The sequence below is a fragment of the Leptonychotes weddellii genome, chromosome 7 (assembly GCF_054177405.1).
Source record: "Leptonychotes weddellii isolate Sample4059 chromosome 7, ASM5417740v2, whole genome shotgun sequence".
In the NCBI taxonomy this organism is placed as follows: domain Eukaryota; kingdom Metazoa; phylum Chordata; class Mammalia; order Carnivora; family Phocidae; genus Leptonychotes; species Leptonychotes weddellii.
The window spans coordinates 46,877,572-46,898,699 of record NC_138375.1 but is presented as its reverse complement, the minus strand read 5'-3'; the positions used below and the strand labels follow the sequence as shown (position 1 = coordinate 46,898,699).

The 21,128-nt window shown below is 35.9% G+C and overlaps 1 protein-coding gene across 1 annotated transcript in view; it reads left to right on the top strand.

The window, feature by feature from the left end:
• Positions 1 to 21,128, top strand: part of ATP10B (ATPase phospholipid transporting 10B (putative)) — a 258,651-nt gene that overhangs the window by 12,536 nt on the left and 224,987 nt on the right. The window contains exon 2 of the mRNA XM_081825802.1: positions 15,871 to 16,079. The gene's annotated coding sequence lies outside the window, so the exon portion shown is untranslated. The remainder of the gene's footprint in view (positions 1 to 15,870; positions 16,080 to 21,128) is intronic.

The following is a 21,128-nucleotide window of genomic DNA, read 5'->3' as shown; positions in this document are numbered from 1 at the left end:
ATGTCAGACTTTATCCAATAGTTAAAAATTTATATTCTTTACCAAAACTCTCCTTATTTTCCCTAACTGCTAGGTCTTGGCAACCACTTTTCTACTGTCTGTTTCTATGAATTTGACTTTTTTTTTTCTTTTTTTAGATTTCCCAAATAAGTTATACCCTGCAGTGTTGGTATTTCTCTGTCTGGATTATTTCGGTTAGCATAATGTCCTCAAGGTCTCTCCATGTTTGTCACAAATGGCAAGATTTCCTTTTTTCTCATTGTTGAATAATATTCCATTGTGTATATACCACATCTTTATTCATCTGTTGATAGATACTTAGGTTGTTTCCATATATTGACTATTGTGAGTAATGCTGCGATGAACATAGGAGTGCAGATATTTCTTTGATAGCCTGTTTTTATTTCCCTTGAATCCCACAGAAATGGGATTCCTGGATCATATGGCAGTTCTATTTTTAATTATTTGAGGAAACTCTATACTGTTTTCCATAGTGGTTGCACCAATTCACATTCCTACCAACAATGAATGAGGTTTCGTTTTCTCTCCACATCCTCACCAACATTCATTATCTCTTGTCCTTTTGATGATACTCATCCTAATAGGTGTGAGATGATATCTTACTATGATTTTAATTTGTATTTTTCTGATAATTATAAAGTTGAGCTCCTTTCCATGTACCTGTTGACCATTTGTATTTCTTCTTTGGATAAATATTTATTCAGATCCTCTGCCTATTTTAAAATCTGATTGGTTTTTGTTTTTTGCTATTGAGTTGTATAAGATCTTTATGGTTTTATGTAGTAACCCCTATTGAGACATATGATTTGCAAATATTTTCTCACATTCCATAGGTTGCCTTTCATCTTATAGGTGGTTTCTTTTGCTGTGCAGAGCTTTTTAGTTTGATGTAGTTTCAGTTGTTTTTTCTTTTGTTGCCTTTGCTTTTAGTGTCAAATCCAAAAGTTATTGCCAAGATTGATGTCAAGGAGCTTAACGCCTATGATTTCTTCTAGGAGTTTTATGGTTTCAGGTCTCATGTTCAAGTCTTTGAGTTAATATTTGCATATGGTATAAGGCAGGGATCCACTTTCATTCTTTTGCATGTGATTGTCCAGTTTTCCCAGCACTATTTTTCAAAGATAAATTATATATTGTATCTTCTTTGCTCCTTGTCATAAATTAATTGATTGTATATGAATAGGTTTGTGTCTGGGCTTTCTATTTAGTTCCATTGATGTTTGTTTTTATGTCAGTACCATACTGATTTGATTATGAAAGCCTTTTAATTTGGTTTGAAGTCAGAAAGTGTGATGTCCCCAGCTTTGTTATTCTTGCTTAAGATTGGTTTAGCTTCTATGGGGCCTATTGTGATTCCATTCAAATTTTAGGATTGTTTGTTTTATTTCTGTGAAGATTGCCACTGGAATTTTGATAGAGATGGCATTGAATCTGTAGATGGCCCAACAATATTAATTCTTCCAGTCTATGAGCAGAGGATATCTTCTCATTTATTTGTATCTTCAATTTTTTTCATCAATGTCTTAACAGATTTCAGTGTACAGATCTTTCACTTCTTGCTTAAATTTATTCCTAAGTATTTTGCAATTTGATGCAATTATAAATGGGATTGTTTTCTTATTTTCTCTTTTTGATAGTTCATTGTTAGTGTATAGAATCACAACTGCTTTTTGTAAATTGTGTAATCCTGTAACTTTACTGAATTTGTTTATTCTAACAGTTTTTTTAATGGAGTCTTTAGGGTTTTCTACATGTAAAATGTCATCTGCCAATGTGAGACAATTTTACTTCCTTCCAATTTGGATGACTTTTATTTCTTTTTCTTGCCTAATTGATCTGGCTATAATTTCCAAAACAATATTGAATAAAAGTGGTGGTAGTGGGCATCCTTGTCCTTTTCCTGACTTTAGAGGAAAAGCTGAAAGCTTTTAGAATATTCAGTTTTTCACTCTTCGGTATGTTGTTAGCTGTGTGCTTTTTTTTTTTTTTTTAATGTTAGCTGTGTGCTTCTTGTATAAGACCTTTATTTTGCTGAAATATGTTCCCTCTATACAACTTTGTTAAAAGTGATTATCACGAATAGATATGGAATTTTGTCAAATGTTTTTCCTGCATCTACTGAAATGATCATGTGATTTTCTCAATAAAGGATTAATTGATTGATTTTTTTTTTTTTTTTTTTGTGGATTTTAAGCCATTCTTGCATCCCTGGAATAAATACCACTTCATCACAGTGTATAATCCTTTTTTTCTTTAATTTAAATTTTAGGTAGTTAATATACAGTGAAATATTGGTTTCTGGAGTAAGATTTATCATTTATGTACAGTGCTCATCATAACAAGTGCCCTCCTTAATACCCATCACCCATTTAGCCCATCCCCCCACCCACCTCCCTCCATCAACCCTCAATTTGTTCTCTATTGTTAAGAGTCTCTTATGGCTTGTTTCCCTCTCTCCTTTTTTTTTCTTTCCTCCCCTTCCCAAATGTTCATCTGTTTTCTTTCTTAAATTCCACATATGAGTGAGATCATATGGTATTTGTTTTTCTCTGACTTATTTCACTTAGCATAATACACTCTAGTTCTATCCATGTTGTTGCAAATGGCAAGATGTCATTATTTTTGATGGCTAAGTCATATTCCATTTTATATACATATCACATTTTCTTTATCCTTTCATCAGTCGATGGACATTTGGGTTCTCTCCATAGTTTGGCTATTGTTGATAATGCTGCTATAAACATCAGGGTGCATGTATTCCTTCAAATCTGTATTTTTGTATCCTTTGGTTAAATATCTAGTAGTGCAATTGCTGGATTGTAGGGTAGTTCTATTTTTAACATTTTGAGGAACCTCCATACTGTTCTCCAGAGTGCCTGCACCAGTTTTCATTCCCACCAACAGGGCAAGAGGGTTCCCCCTTTCTCTGCATCCTCACCAACACCTGTTGTTTCTTGTGTTATTAATTTTAGCCATCCTGACAGGTGTGAGATGGTGTCTTATTGTGGTTTTGATTTGTATTTCCCTGATGATGAGGGATGTTGAGCATCTTTTCAAGTGTGTTAGCCATCTGGATGTCTTTTTTGGAAAAGTGTCTATTCATGTCTTCTTACCATTTCTTAATTGGGTTATTTGTTTTTTGGGTGTTGAGTTTGATAAGTTCTTTATAGATTTTGGATACTAACCCTTTATCAGATATGTAACTTTCAAATATCTTCTCTCATTCTATAGGCTACCTTTTAGTTGTATTGACTGTTTCTTTTGCTGTGCAGAAGTTTTTATCTTGATGAACTACCAATAATTCATTTTTGGTTTGGTTTTCCTTGCCTGTGGTGACATGTCTAATAAGAAGTTGTTTGGCCAAGGTCAAAGACACTGCTGGCTGTGTTCTCTAGAGTTTTGATGGTTTCTTGTCTCACATTAAGGTATTTCATCCATTTTGAATTTATTTTTGTATATGGTATAAGAAAGTGGTCCAGTTTCATTCTTCTGCATATAGCTACCCAGTTTTCCCAACACCATTTGTTGAAGAGACTGACTTTTTTCCATTAGATATTCTTCCCTGCTTTGCTGAAGATTAGTTGGCCATAGAGTTGAAGGTCCATTTCTGAGTTCTCTATTCTGTTCCATTGATCTATGTGTCTGTTTTTGTGCCAGTACCATACTGTCTTGATGACTACAGCTTTGTAACATAGTTTGAAATTCAGAATCGTGATGTTTTTCTTTTTTCAGAATTGCTTTGGTTATTCTGGGTCTTTTGTGGTTCCATACAAATTTTAGGATTGTTTGTTCTAGCTCTGTGAAAATGCTGGTGGTATTTTGATGGGGATTGCATTAATTGTGTAGATTACTTTGGGTTAGTATAGACATTTTAACAATGTTCTTCCAAACCATGAGCATGGAATGCTTTTCCATTTCTTTGTGTCCTCTTCAATTTCTTTCAGAAGTGTTCTATAGTTTTCAGAATATAGATCTTTTACTTCTTTAGTTAGATTTATTCCTAGGTATATTATTGGTTTGGGTGCAACTGCAAATGGGATTGATTCCTTGATTTCTTTTTCTGCTGCTTCATTATTGGTGTATAGAAATGCAACAGATTTCTGCATATTGATTTTATATCTTGCAACTTTGCTGAATTAATGTATGAGTTCTAGCAATTTTTGGGTGGAGTCTTTTGGGTTTTCTACATAGAGTATCATGTCATCTGCATATAGTGAAAGTTTGACTTCTTCCTTGCCAATTTGGATGCCTTTTAATTCTTTTTGTTGTCTGATTGCTGAGGCTAAGATTTCCAGTACTACGTTAAATAACAACAGTGAGAGTGGACATCTCTTTCTTGGTCCTGACCATAAGGGAAAGGCTCTCAGTTTTTCCCCATTGAGGAGGATATTAGCTGTGGGTCTTCCATATATGGCCTTTATGAAGTTGAGTTATGTCCCATCTCTCCCTACTTTGTTGAGGGTTTATCAGGAAAGAATGCTATATTTTGTCAAATGCTTTTTCTGCATCTATTGACAGGATCATTTGGTTCTTATCCTTTCTTTTATTAATATGGTGAATCACATTGATTGATTTGCAAATATTGAACCTCCCCTACAGACCACAAGTAAATCCCACTTGATCGTGTTAATTCTTTTAATGTACTTACTGTTGAATTCAGTTTGCTAGTATTTTTTTGAAAATTTTTACATCCATGTTCATCATGGATATTGGCCTGTACTTCTCCTTTTTAGTGGTGTCTTTGTCTGGTTTTGGGATCAAGGTAATGTTGGTTTCAGAGAATGAGTTTGGAAGTTTTCTTTCCATTTCTATTTTTTGGAACAGTTTGAGAAGACTAGGTATTAACTCTTCTTTATGTGTCTGATAGAATTCGCCTATGAAGCCATCCAGCCCAGGACTTTTGTTTGTTCAGAGATTTTTGATTACTGATTCAATTTCTTTGCTGGTTATGGGTATATTCAAATTTTCTATTTCTTCCCATTTCAGTTTTGGTAGACCATAAGTTTCCAGGAATTTGCCCACTTCTTCCAGGTTGCCCAATCTGTTGGCATATAATTTTTCATAGTATTCTCTTATAATTGTTTATTTCTGTGGTGTTGGTTGTGATCTCTCCTCTATCATTCATGATTTTATCTACTTGGGTCCTCTCTCTTTTCTTTTTGATAAGTCTGGCTAGGGGCTTATCAATTTTATCAATTCTTTCAAAGAACCAGCTCTTAGTTTCATTAACCTGTTCTACTGGTGGTTTGTTTCTACATCATTTATTTCTGCTCTACTCTTTATTATTTCCCTTCTTCTACTGACTTTAGGCTTTATTTGCTATTTCATTTCTAGCTCCTTTAAGTGTAAGGTTAGGTTGTGTATTTGACTTTTCTTGCTTCTTGAGAGAGGCCTGTACTGTAGTATATTTCCCTTTTAGGACTGCTTTTGCTGCATCCTCAGGTTTGGGGCTGTCGTGCTTTCATTTTCATTTGCTTCCATGTATTTTTTAAATTCTTCTTTTCCTGGTTAACCCATTCATTCTTTAGTAGGATGTTCTTTAACCTCCATGTATCTGAGGTCTTTCCAAATTTTTCTTGTGGTTGACTTCCAGTTTCATAGCATGGTAGCCTGAAAATATGCACGGTATGATCTCAATCTTTTTATGCTTGTTGAGGGTTGATTTCTGACCCAGTATGTGAACTATTCTGGACAATGTTCCATGTGCAAGAAGAATGTGTATGTTGCTGCTTTAGGATGAAATGTTCTAAAGATACCTGTTAAGTCCATCTGGTCCACTGTGTCATTCAAAGCCATCGTTTCCTTGTTAATCTTCTGCTTACATGATCTGTCCATTGCTGTAAGTGAGGTGTTAAAGTTCCCTACTATTATTATATTATCATCGAGTTTCTTTATGTTTATTACGAATTGATTTATATATTTGGGTGCTCCCAAGTTCGCATAAATCTTTATAATTGTTACATCTTCTTGATGGATAGACCCCTTAATTATGATGTAATGCCCTTCTTCATTTTTTGTTACATTTGTTGTTCTAAAATGTAGTTTATCCGATATAAGTATGACTACTCTGGCTTTCTTTTGATGTCCACTAGTGTGATAGATGGTTCTCCATCCCCTCACTTTCAGTCTGCAGGTGTCTTTAGGTCTAAAATGAGTCTCTTGTAGGCAGCATATACATGGGTCTTTTTTTTTATCCATTCTGATAACGTATGTCTTTTGATTGGCACATTTAGTCCATTTAAATTCATAGTGATTATTGAGAGATATGATTTTAGCGCCATTGTCCTACTTGTAGAGCTGGTGTTTCTGATGGTGTTCTCTGGTCCTTTCTAGTCTTTGTTGTTTTGGTCTTTTTTTCTCCAAAGAATTTCCCTTAAAATTTCTCGTAGGACTAGTTTAGTCGTCATGAGCTCCTTTAGCTTTTGTTTGTCTGAAAAACTCTTTATCTCTCCTATTTTGAATGACAGCTTTGCTGGATAAAGAATTCTTGGCTGCATATTTTTCCCATTCAGCATGTTGAATATTTCTTTCCACTCCTTTCTGGCCTGCCATGTCTCTGTGGACAGATCCGCTCTGAACCTGATCTGTCTTCCATTGTAAGTTAAGAACCTTTTTTCCCTTGCTGGTTTCAGGATTCTTTCCTTGTCTGTGTATAGATACACCTTGGCAATGGACAGCTTTTGTTGAATTTAATGGGAGTTCTCTGTGCTGCTTGGATTTTTATGTCTGTGTCCTTCCCCAGATTTAGGGAAGTTTTCAGCTATAATTTGTTCAAATAAACCCTCAGCCCTTTTCTCTCTCTCGTCATCTTCTGGGACTTCTATGATATGAATGTTATGTTTTACTAAGTTGCTGAGTTCTCTAAGTCTACCTTCATTGTCCATTACCTTTCTTTCCCTCTTCTTTTCGGCTTCACTGTTTTCCATAATTTTATCTTCTATATCACTGATTTGTTCCTCTGTTTCATTTATCCTCGTTTTTATGGCCTCCATTTGTGTTTGCATCTCAGTTATAGTATTTTTAATTTTGGCCTGACTAGATTTTAATTCTTTTATCTATGTAGTAAGGGATTCTCTAGTGTCTTCTATGCTTTTTTCAAGCCCATCTAGTATCCTTAATCATTGTTTTAAATTCTAGTTCAGACATCTTACTTATGTCTGTATTGATTAAATCCCTGGTTGTGAGTTCTACCTTGTGTCCGTTCTTTCAGTGTGAATTCCTCTGTCTCACCATCATTTTGTCCAGAAAAGAAAAGAAGAGAGAGAAAAAAAAAAGCAAACCCAAACCAAACAAAAACTAAAACAAGAAAAATGAAACACAAAACAACCCCCCCCCCCCCAAAAAAAACTAGGTCCTGGATGTGTTTTGGTCTGCCTGTTAGAAGAATCTAGATCCTAAAACAAAAAAAATAATAATAATAAAACAAAATGAAAGTAGATAAAAAATATATATGAAAAGTATTTATATAAAAATTTAAAAAAATTAATAAAGAAAACAAAAGGAATTAGAAAATATAAGAAAATAAATGAAAAATAATAAAAATAAAAGAAATAAAGAATAAAAGTAAAAAGGAAGCTCGATCTTACTTCCACTAGAGCTGAAGCTTTACAGCACTCTATGATCAATAAACTTGGTACAAGCTATCTGTGCTGGTCTTCTAGGGGAAGGGCCTGTTGTGCTGATTCTTAGGCTGACTTGTTTGAGTGGAACTGCTTCTCCAAGGCGCAAGTGGGTGGGGCTAGGTGTATGGAAGTAGCTCGGGCCTCCACTAGGTGGCGCTGTTTTGCCCCCTGAAGGCTTTTAGCACTGATGGGCTGAATGAAAATGGCTGCACCCTGCTCTCTAGCCTCAGAGCTGAAAGTTTGCACCCCCTAGTTTTCAGTAAGCCTTCACAAAAAAGCAATCACATCACTCTATTTGTTTCCCCTGCATGTGGCCAAGCCTTTTTTTTTTTTTTTTAAGATTTTATTTATTTATTTGACAGAAAGAGACACGGTAAGAGAGGGAATACAAGCAGGGGGAGTGGGAGAGGGAGAAGCAGGCTTCCCGCGGAGCGGGGAGCCCGATGCGGGGCTCGATCCCAGGATCCTGGGATCATGACCTGAGCCGAAGGCAGACGCTTAACGACTGAGCCACCCAGGCGCCCCTGGCCAAGTCTTTTTATTTCAGGCACGTGACTGACTTTCAAAGCTCCAAATTTCAGGGACCCCTGTGGTAGGGACCACCACGGTTCCTCTGGGGTAAGGTCTTGCCATGCTTGCCGCCCCATCCCAGGAAAGCAGTTGCACAAGCACATGGCATTTCCCAGTTTATAGCAGAAAGCTGACACCAAGATCCACTGCTCTCTACGGGCTTCCTGGCTCCTATGCCTGGGAACAGCCCAGCACCTTGACACCACCAGTTCTTCCTTTGACCCATAGGATCCTCAGACCACCCTGTCACTCCTGGGATTCTGCCCTTCTTCTTCACCACCTGAGCACTTTTAATCCAGGCATGTCCCCATGATAGCGAACCTAAAAGTTCAGATGTTGTTGCTCCACTGCTTCTAATACTTTGCAGTAACCTCCATAGGCAGGCTCCCTCCTCGCCACCTCATTCCCAGCTATGTCTCCCCCATGTGAACTTCTGTACCTCCTACCTTCCAAAATGTGGTTGCTTTTCTACTTGTAGACTTGCAGATTTTGTTCACTTAGACTTCCAAATGACTTCTTGGGTGTTCAGAATAACTTGATAACTATGTAGCTGTGTTCGAGGGATGAGACAAACTCAGGATCCTCCTACTTCTCTGCCATCTTAACTCCTCTGCCCATAGTATGATCCTTTTGATGTACTGTTGAATTTAGTTTGCTAATATTTTTGACAATATTTGCGACAATATTTGCATCTATGTTCATAAGGGATATTGCCCTATAATTTTCTTTCCTTGGAGTGTCCTTGCCTAGTTTGGAGATCAGAGTAAAGTTGACCTTGTAAATTGATTTTGAAAGAATTCCCTTCTCTTCTAAGTTTTGGGAAAGTTTGAGGAGTACTATTAATTCTTTAAATGTTTGGAAGATTTCACCAATAAAGCCATCTGGTCCTGGACTTTTACTTGTTGGTAGTTTTCTTGTTTTGTTTGTTTTCATTAGTGATTCAGTCTCCTCACTCATAAACGATCTATTCAGATTTTCTATTTCTTCAGGATTCAGTCTTGGTAGGTAATATGTTTCTAGGAATTTACTTCTTCTAGTTGGTATATACCAATTAGTTGGTATATAGTTTTTCATGGTAGTTTCTAATAATCATTTCTATTGTGTGGCATCAGTTATAATGTTTCCAGTGTCATTAAAAAAAAAAAAATGAGTCCTTTTCTCCCCCTTGGTAAGAGAAAAGGTTTAACTTTTGTTTATCTTTTCAAAAAACCAGCTCTTATTATCATTTAATAATTGTCTTTGTCTTTTATCATCTTTAGCCAAAATTCTATTTTGTCTAAGTATAGATACTCCTGCTTTCTTTTGTTTCCATTTCATTCAATATCTGTTTCTTTCATTTTCATTTTTAATATCTGTGTATCCTTAAAACAAAAGTGAGGCTCTTATAGGCGGCATATAGTTGGGTCTTGATTTTTTTTCTTTTTAATCTCTTCAGCACTCTCTGTCTTTTGATTGGAGAATTAAGTGCATTTACTTTTTATTTATTTATTTATTTATTTATTTATTTATTTATTTATTTATTTATTTAGAAAGAGAGAGAGCACACGCCAGCAGGGGTGAGGAGAGGGGCAGAAGGAGAGGAAGAATTTTAAGCAGGCTCCACACCCAGCACAGAGCCTGACCAGGGATCCCCCTCATGACCCTGAGATCATGACCTGAGCTGAAATCAAGAGTCAGACGCTTAACCAACTGAGCCACCCAGGCTCCCCTAGTCCATTTACTTTTTTTTATTTATTTTATGTTAGTCACCATACATTACATCATTAGTTTTTGATGTAGTGTTCCATGATTCATTGTTTGCATATAACACCCAGTGCCCCATTCAGTACGTGCCCTCTTTAATACCCATCACCAGGCTAACCCTTCTCCCCACCCCCCTCCCCTCTAGAACCCTCAGTTCCAGACAATGAATCCATTTAAATTTAAAGTAATTGATAAGTATGGACTTACTGTTAATGTTTTGTTAATTGTTTTCTGGCATTTTTGGAATTCTTTGTTCTTTTATTCTCTCCTTCAATATTTGATAATTTCCTGTAATAGTATACTTAGATTCCTTTATCTTCTTTTTCTTCTGTCTATCTACTATAGGTTTTTGCTTTGTGATTACCATGAGGCTTAAATAAAACATCTTATAACGGTCTATTTTAAGCTGATAACAACTTCAAATGTGTACTAAAGCTCTACGATTATACTCTACTCCCATACATTTTGTTTTTGATGTGACAGTCTACATCTTTTTACCTTGTGTGTTCATTAACAAATTGTTGTAGCTATAGTTATTTTTAGTACTTTTTTTGTTTAACCTTCATACTAAAATTATAAGTGATTTACCCACCACTGTTACAACACTGGAGTATTCTGAATTTAACCATATATTTACCTTTACCATTGAAATTTATACTTTCATACATTTCCCGTTAACTAGTTAGCATCCTTTTCATCCACTTCTAGAGTGTCACTGGTAACTTGAAGCAGGTTAGAGGAAAAGGTCAGTAAACATGCCCTTAGACTTCCCTGTTGTCAATGGAGGATAACAGCTCTTAGATGCATGCTGAATTAGAAACTTGACGTTCAAAAAGTAGCTTTTAAAGTATAAAATTAGGCTTTTTCAGGGAAAGCCCGATAGGTGTTTCAGCTTGAAGAAGTTCATTTAAAAATCTTGTAAGGCCATTCTAGTAATGATGAACTCCATCAGCTGTTGCTTGTCTGGAAAATTCTTTATGCTTCCTTCCATTATGAAGGAAAACTTCCAGGTAGAGTATTTTTGGTTGGCATTTTTTTTTTTCTTTCAGCACTTTGAATATATCCTGCCACTTTCTTCTGGCCTGCAAAGTTTCTGCTGAAAAATCTGCTGATAGTCTTATGGGGATTCTCTTTCATGTAACAATTACTTTTTTTTGTTTGTTTGTTTGTTTTTAATCTTGTTGCTTTTAAGGTTCTCTTATTTAGCTGTTGACAATTTAATTATAATATGTCTCCGGTGGGTCTCTTTAGATTCATCTTATTTGGAACTCAGTGGACTTCCCAGATTTGGATGTCTGGTACTTTACCCAACTTAGGCAAGTTTTTAGCCATTATTTCTTTGAATGAACTTTCTCTCCCCCCACCCTTTCCTTCTTGGACCCTCTATAATGTCTACATTGGACTGCTTGATGATTTCCCATAACTCCCTTTGTTACCTGCACTCTTTATTCATTTTTCTTTTTGTTGCTTTGTTTGGATGAAGTACATTGCCCTGTTTTTGAGTTAGCCAATTCTATTCTGCTATTGAACTCTTCTCTTGTATTTTTCAGTTAAGTTATTGTATTCTTCAGCTCTGTGATTTCATTTAGTACTCTTTTATATTTTCTATTTCTTTGCTGAAATTCTCACTTTTTTCATGCATGGTTTTCTGACTTCAGTAAGCATCTTTATGACCATTATTTTAAACACATTTATCAGGTAAATCATTTATCTCCCATCTTATTAAAATCTGTTTCTGGAGTTTTATCTTGCTTTTTTGTTTGTTTGCTTGTTTGTTTGGAACATATATGCCTCTGTGTCTTCATTTTTCTTGACTCTGTGTTTGTTTCTGCACATTAGATAAAATAGCCACCTCTCCCAGTCTTGACAAAGAAGCATCCTATAGGAAAGAATTGGCATTCAGCCCAGCCAGTGTTTCTGATTGTCTCTCTCTCTCAAACCTTTGTGATTATTCATGCCACCTTGTTTGTTCTTTGTGGCTCCCAGTAGTTGAGAGTGTACCAGGATCTATCCATGTCCCAAACAGAGGATCACAATCAGCACCTAGATGCAGGATTATTGAAAGCCAGACCCTCAGGCAGCAGCTGGAAAAGTATGTATGTAGAGCCCTTAGGAGAAACAGGGAGATTGACTTTTTTTTGCCTGCTTTCTCCGTGTGGGTCTGACTATATAGCCATGGGAGCTGCTCCTGAACCTATTAATAACTGCTTCTTTGTTTGCTGCAATTCTGTAGGTCTTGCTAATGCAAACCCCTTTGGCTATCAGAGTCAGGTGATCCTAATTTCATCCCTTGGGTGACACCACAAAATCTGGGGCACCAGACATGTGCACAAGCTTCTTCTAGAGTGTCACTGGTAACTTGAAGCAGGTTAGAGGAAAAGGTCAGTAAACGTGCCCTTAGACTTTCCTGTTGTCGATGGAGGATAACAGCTCTTAGATGCATGCTGAATTAGAAATCTGATGTTCAGAAAGTAGCTTTTAAAGTATAAAATAAGGCTTTTTCAGGGAAAGCCTGACATAGGTGTTTCTGACATTTCTCTCTGTCTTGAGTCCTGGGAGGATAGCCTGGTAAGCGTTGTTTCTTTGTTTGCTACAGTCCTGTTGGACTCATAAATGCAGACTCCATTGGCTATCAGAGCCAGGCAATCTAGGGGCCTATAACTTGGCTGTTATGGCCTTCATAACAGCTGGGGCACCAGAGGTGTGTATGAGCTCCGTCCAGGGAGATATTGGCAATTTGGAGTGGGCTGGAGTGAGAAGGTGAAGATGGTATCTGTTAGCTGCCCCAGTCTCCAGGGAGGATCATCATCAGTCCCTAAATACATGTTACATTAGAAGACTGATCCTCAAGCAGCAGCTTTTAAAGTATACAAATAGGCCTCTTGCAAGGAAAGACTGAAAGATGGGAGTTTTTTTGTCTGGTCCCTGTGTACTAAGCCCTGGCCAATAGTTCCACTGAGTCCACACAAGCCCCTTATGAACTGTTTATTTGTTGTGTGTCTTGTGGACACTAGTCCCTTTGGCTTTCAGAGCTGTTTTCAGGGCCATCCTCAAGTGGGAGTCTTAAAATTGAGGCACTAGATGTGGGGTCCCAACCCTTCACTCCTCAGGGAGAGGTTGGCAGTTTCCTCCCAATTATATAGAGCTATACCAGGGGTCAGGTTTATTGCAAGCCTGTGTCTGTCTTTCCTACCCATTTTGATATGGGTGAAATACCTATTTTTCTCTTTTGCCTTGATGTATAGGAGCTGCTCAGCTATTTTATAGATAGCTTTCACGGGGAATTTCTCCATATGTAGCTGTAGATTCAGTGTGTTTATGAAAGGAGGTGAGTTCAGAAGTTGTCACCAACTTGGACCAGATCTCCAATAATATTCTTTTGTTTCTATCTTTCTCTCATTTCATATAAGGTGTGCATCTGGTTTTGGTGTCAAGGCAGATAAAATAAATTGGGAATTGTTTCCTATTTTTCTACCTTTTTGAAACAGTTTGCATAAGATCAGTGTTATTTATTCCTTAAATTTTGGAAGAAATTGGCAGTAAAGCCACATGGTCCCAAAATTTTCTTGTGGGAATGTTTTAAATAATGAATTCAATTACTTAATATATATAAGGTTATTCACATTTTCTTCTGCTTCGTAAGTCAATTAATAGGTTTTATTTTTATAGGAATGTGTCCACATCATCTAAATTTTTAATTTTATTGATATAAAGTTGTGCATAATATCTTCCAATGGTATTGTCTTGTCAGTTGAATCTTTAATAATAATCCTTTAATTCTCTTGGTTATTGGTTATTTGCATCTTCCTTTTTCTTGATGAGCATTTCCAGGAGTTTATCACTTTCTGTAGTTTTTTCTAAGTCATACCCTTTGAATTTTTAAAATTCTGTCTATTGTACATTTTTTTAAGTTTATTAACTTTCTTTCACTTACATTCTTTGGGTTACAATTGCTTCCTCCCCCCTTACCCCTTTGAGAAAGATATTTAGATAGTTGTTTTTAGATTTTTTTTCTAATATATGCATCTAAGTTTATAATTTCCCTCTAAGCATGGATTTAGCTGCATCCCACAAATTTTGATATGCCATATTCATTATCGTTCAGTTCAGAATATTTTCTAAACCTCCATTATGATTTCTTCTTTGACTCATGAGCTATTTATCAGTGTATTGCTTAGTTTTCAGTTTGGGGGTAAATATTTACTAGTTATCTTTCTGCTATTTCTTCCTAGCTTATATATATTATAGTCTGAGAACATACGCTCTCTGATTTTTATCCTTTTAAATTTGTTGAGACTTACTTCATGGCCAGCATGGGAGCCATTTTGGTAAAACGTTTTACATACACTTGAAGTCCTATGCAGGACTAAGAGTATATGATCAAATACTCTGTTCATAAAGTCATTGGAATAGTTCTTTCTCCTGCTCCCTTTTAGTGTGGTTATATCATTTATTATAAATACAGTTCATTTCTTTTCAATTTGCTTTCAGTTTTAACTTTTCCTCCTTCTGAGTATACTCAGAAAAGTGTTACTGCCTCCTGCATTTCTTCCATTTCATTTCCCTTAGCCCATGTAGGTAACCAACACTATTGTTTCCTGATTTATTATTTTTGTGTTTTTTTTTAGATGAGTAGATGTATATATGCTCTTTATTTCCTCTTCTTTTATACAATGTAGCATTTAAGCTCTTTTGCACTTTCCCTTTTTCATTTAACTGTATCTCCCAGAAATCACTCCACATCATTCATAGAGATTTTTCTCATTCTTTGTTTACAGCTGCATAGTATTCCACTGAATATATGGGTCATAGTCTATTTAATCACTCTCCTATAAGCATAGAGCATTTAAATAGTTTCCTAAAAATAACACTTCAAGTATTAGCTCTTTGTGTATATGTATTTTTTGTATTGTCAGTAGTGTATCTTCAGGATAAATTACTATAAGTAAGATTGCTGGGTTGAAGGATAGATGCTTATGTACTTGTATTAGCTGGTACCAGATTCCCCTCCATAATGACTTTGCATTCCTACTTTATTGCATTTCTACCAGAAATATATGAAAGTGCTTGATTTTCCACAGCCATGGGAACAAAATGTATTGTCAAGCTTTTGAATTTTCCCAATCTGATGAGATATATTATCTCAATGAGTTTTAACTTGGATTTATTTTAATATGAGTTATCTTTTCATGTTCAAGTTTCATGTTTATATCTTTTTGTAAATTTCATCTTCATGTCTTTTATCTTGTTTTTCAAGAGTATTTATAATTTCCTTTCTTTAAATTGAAGTATAGTTGACATACATTATTAAATTAATTCAGTTAAATGACATAGTGATTTAACATTTATATAGACATTACAAAATTATCACCATGATAAATCTAGATACCAATGGCCAACATATATATTATTACAATATTATTAATTGTATTTCCTATGCTGTACTTTTTATCTCTGTGACTTACTCATTTTATAGCTGGAAGTTTGTATCTTTTAATCCCCTTCACCCATTTCACCCTCCCGCAAAGCTCATCCCCTCTGGCAACTGCCAGTTTGGTCTCTCTGTTTGTGAGTCTGTTTCTGTTTTGTTTTGTTTGTTCATTGTTTTGTTTTTTAGATTCCACATATAAATGAAATCATTTGGTAATTTTTTTCTCTGACTTACTTTACTTAGCATAATACCCTCTAGGTCCAACCATGTTGTGGCAAATAACAATATTTCATTCTTTTTTATGGTTGAGTAATAGTGTCTTGTATATGTATATACAACATCTTTATCCATTCATCTATCGACGGACACTGAGGTTGCTTTCATATCTTGGCATTGTAAATAATGGTGCAACAAACATAGGAATGCATACATGTTTTCAAATTAGTGTTTTCATTTTCTTTTCTTTTCTTTTTTTTTTTAAAGATTTTATTTATTTATTCATGAGCGACAGAGAGAAACAGAGGGAGAAGCAGGCTCCCAAGGAGCGGGAAGCCCGATGCGGGACTCGATCCCAGGACCCTGAGATCATGACCTGAGCCGAAGGCAGACGCTTAACCATCTGAGCCACCCAGGCGCCCGTGTTTTCATTTTCTTTGGGTAGAAACTCAATAGTGGAATTGTGGGATCATAAGGTATTTCTATTTTTTATTTTTTGAGGAAACTTCACACTGTTTTCCATAAAGGCTGCATCAATATACATTTCTACTCAAAGACCATGAGAATTCCCTTTTCACACTCTTAGCAAAGCTTGTTATTTCTTTATCTTCTTGATACTAGCCATTCTGACTGATGAGAGGTGGTAATTCACTGTAGTTTTGATTTGTATTTCCCTAACGATTAGTGATGTTTAGTATGTTTTTATTTATGTTGGCCATCTGTGTGTTTTCTTTGCAAATGTCTATGCAGGGCCTCTGACCATTTTTAAATTAATTTTTTTGGATGGGGGAGTTGAGTTATATGAGTTTTTTTTATGTACTGTGAATATTAAACTCTTAGCAGATATATAATTTGCAATTATGTTCTCCCATTCAAGAGCTTGCTTTTTTGTTTTATTGATGGTTTCCTTCACTGTGCAAAAGCTTTTTTAGTTTGATGTAGTCCCAATAGTTTGTTTGCTTTTGTTCTTGCCTTATGAGACATATCTAGAAAAATGTTGCTACAATCGATATCAAAGAAATTAAAAACTCTCTTCTTGGAGTTTTATGATTTCAGGTCTCACATTTAGATCTTTAATTGATTTTGTGTTTATTTCTGTATATGGTGTTGGAAAGTGGTCTAGTTTTATTCTTTTGCTATATAACTATCTAGTTTGCCCAGCACATTTATTGAAGTGACTGTCTTTTCCCCCATTGTATATCCTTGTCTCCTTTGTCATAGATTAATTGACCATATAAGCCATCTATGTCTTGTTTTGATGGTATATGTGGGCCTATTTCTTACATTTTGTAGACCATTCTAGCAAGAATATAAGGTAAGGGTTGATTTGAATCCACAAGTAAGAACCCCCAGACTGGAGGTCTAGTACCAGCTGTCCCATACAGTTTTCCAACTTCATGCTACATAAATCAGAGAAGAGAGGCATCATGAATTGATGAGGTATAGCATAGTAACCTAGGGCTTCAAAATTTGTGCCAGATGAGAAAGCAACTGAAATGGACTTCTAAGTACTAGCTTAATCTTGTAGTTTTGGCAAAAGTTTATTAGTGAGAGATAGCCCAATACCAAATGGTGCCTTCAATCTGTGGCTCCATTGTAGAGTCCTGGTGTGAAAGAATTGGGTTCTGATAAGTTTGCTCAAATTTCTAGGAGATAACGAATACCTTTATAAACAGTAATGGTTATTATATCCTGGTGAGCTAATGTTAAGTACAGGAATATCTTCAGGGCAAGAATGGGATGGAGAATGGATCATGGGGAAATAATTCTAAAAACGGTTCTCCAGCGCTAAGGGATAAACCAGATGGTACACATTTGAAAAATGGGGAAGAACAAATTATAGCTATTTACATTTCTACTCTGAAGGCAATGCTTGTATTTTCTGTAGTATAGCTTCTTTGTTAAGGACTATTAACTTGAAAGGGGAGAACTACCACCAAATGATATTTTAATGGCTAGCATAAAAAATGTGTTACTTTTGCTGTGATTTCATGGGGAAAAAAACATATTTTGGTAGAGAAACCTTGATCATATTTTATAATCTCTGTTGGGCCTTTCTCATGAAATAAAATAGCAACATTTTAGGAAGAGAAACACTAACATGGCTTTCCCTTTTAGAGACTATTCAATTCAGGGCACCTGGTGGCTTAGTTGGTTAAGTGACTGCCTCTGGCTAAGGTCATGATCCCACGACCCTGGGATCGAGTCCCATATCAGGCTCCTTGTTCAGCAGGGAGCCTGCTTCTCCCTCTCTCTCTACCTGCTACTCCACCTGCTTGTGCTCTCTCTCTCTCTCTCTGTGTCAAATAAATAAATACTTTTAAAAAAAAAAGGAACTATTCAACTCAACAAAAGTTCAATAAGCTTTTGCTATATTCATGGCACTGTACAAGGTACTAAGGGAATATAAAAAGGAATAAAATATATCCCTTGACCTCAAAGCATTTTTTATTTTTGTGAAGAATATTCTGGTAATTAAATATATATTGTATGATAAGAGATTGTAACAATATATAAATGACCAACCTCACCTACAATTATAGTAGCTGATATCTTTTATCCTTGCTTTAAAAGAACTTTTCTTGTTGAAAAAAGAAAATCCCACAAAACTTTCTTAGAAGAGCTAAACAACTTGCACCATTCGACAAATGTAATTAACAGTGATGAGAAAACATGATGGAATGACTGATGAGGTGAAAAGACTTTTGATTGCCTGGATATATGATAAGACAGTGAATCCATATGCCTAGAAGCCAAACAGTGATTTTTCTAAAGGGTTATTATACTGAAAACTTCTTAAGAAATAGAAAAGTGAGACATTAAAGGAAGACATTTTCAACTTTGGCAAGGGAATATTTGATAACTCCAGAATGAGAATATTGTCATAACATCATAGTTCAAGGAAAAGCTTCAAGGATAATGGCACTATGGAATACAAGATGGAGGAGGAAATAATGGACAGAGATAGAGTATGAAGGAAGGAAACTTGGAGGAGGTGGCATTTAATGTCAGCCCTGAAGGATATAGATGGGTCAAGTCCCTGAGAAAGAGTGATTGATTCAGAGGAACTACAGTGACCAAACATATGAAGCCCCGAATTTTCTAGGAATGCTGTAGGGAAAAAATAATTTGTCTGTTAAGCTGGTAAGAGCTGAGGAAGCAAAAATAGTTTGCAACTAGTTCACAGAGGGTGTTCATTGAATTTTATTTAAGAAACAATGAAGAATAATGCACTGAGGTCAGGGCTTTAGAAAGGTAACAATGGAGGAGCAATGTAAAGGGTAAATAAAGTACTTGTGACAGTAGTCCAGACAGAGAATAGAAGCACAAGGACTCTATCTCGTTTTGTCCTTTACAAATAACTAGCACATTATTGAGCACATGGCAGGCATTCCACAAATATTTTATTTACTTAGCACTTGACTGTAGCCTATCACATATAAACATCTGTGGAGGCTGTAGAAATGGAGAAATGTTCCACTGGTCCCAAGAAACTTTGAAGGTCATCCAAGGTTTAGATGTCCAACTGTTTTTGAAATGATTTACATTCCACTTTCAAGGATATCAATAGTCAGGACCAAACTTTAGGAATAGCCACACACACACACACACACACACACAAGATTAAACCATACAAAAGATTATAAATTCCATGAAACAAACAAACAAACTTGACTCTGTTACGTCTCCATAATGGCCTTATTGGTTTATTTCCACTGAAATGAAATTATATCTAGGAAACAAGAAATGAAAAATAAGAGATCTGACTACAGGGGACGATCATAGGGTTATGGAGGACTTGTATACTTACAATGCATGAAGAAAAATCCTACCTAGAAGCCAAATACCCTAAGCCAATTATCCAAACATACATAGCATAGGCAAATAGCTGTTTGACAAACAGGCATTTGGAATCAGGAAGAGTACAATACATTTTGTTCAAAAATGGCATGGTGATATTTATCTTCACAATGCTGTATATGCCCCAAGCTTGTCTTCATTCTTAACCCCTGAGGAGAGAAATAAACTGGATTCAAGCCAGTGGATCAAGATCCAAATGTAGCACATAAGCTTATTCCTGATGGAGGTAGGAGGTCCCAGAGAACAGCATGTTCTATAAAACCTTGGGCAGCAGAAAGAGATGACCATATGCTCCTCTTGCCATTTCTTCTTGTCATTTTACACTCCCCTTCCCCCTGCAGGTGACTGATAAGCAAAAGCTTAACATTCCTTCCAACAAAAAATACCACCACAAGCTATACATCTCAGCTTGTTCTTCAGCAAGCACAGTCTGTTTCTGAGCCAATGTTTGATATTTGAAGTGACAGTTCAACCCAGTAATTTTATTCCCCTCTATCTCATTCTCAAAATATTCTCATTCTTTTGCCATATCTTAATCCAGGGTATAAGAAACAGGACTCCCATAGAATGAAAAAAAATCTTGCTGAGAAATTCTCTCTCCCTCAGCTCTACAACATCTTTTTTGGATATTCTCCCACTGAACATGTGTTCAGAGGGACTTTTCAACTCATCAGTAATCTGTATCTCAGCTTTCACTTCTTTTGGGAAAAAAACAAAAACAAAAAAAAAAAATCTTGATTTTCAGTTTTTAGGAAACACACAAAATCCTGTAAAGGACTTGGAAGTGGGGGCAGTTACAAATTTCTGGTCAAGGAGGCACTGAGATACATACAGAACAACCTTGTTCTTGCTATTACCATTACTGAGAAAGATTCAGGATGTGTAGTCTTACAGATCCTCAGTCCTCAAGGAAATATATGATCATGATAACAAATTCATGTTGGGTTAGAAAACGTGTTAAAAAATTCTAAAATTTATACCACAGGATCATGACTAAAGAGTTTCTCTGCTTCATGAGAACTTATATGTGAACTTGTATAGAAGCATGTTATAAATTGAGAAGACGCATCATTACTTATATCCCCTAATTAAGGTTTTATCTCATTAAATTTGAAACACCGTTCACCCTATTTGACACACCTCTTTATTTTTTTCAGTTTTATCCCTATTTAACTCAACTAGTAGCATCTTATAAAGAATGTTGCCCTGAAAAGTCAAAATCCTTCTGTACAGATGAATCAAATATAGATTTTAAAAATCAATATTCATTGGTTTCTGCCACATCCAGCCCAGGACTGAATTTGACCACCCTGGACAACATGCCCATTACTCTGTATATAACAGCATTATGCCCATAGCTGCATAAGAATTTGCCATTGCTCCTTGAAAGACAAGTAAAAAGTCTCTTCCCAGAGAAAACAGTACTTTTCTCTCTCCCCTAGGGACAATTGTTTTTTCTGGAATCATACTGTTGGGATTGAAAAGTCTACTTCCTACATATAGGCTTTTAGAAGTACTATTGGTGTGGTCACCATTTTTTTTTATTCTTATGTTAATCCCCATACATTACATCATTAGTTTTAGATGTAGTGTTCCATGATTCATTGTTTGTGCATAACACCCAGTGCTCCATGCAGAATGTGCCCTCCTCAATACCCATCACC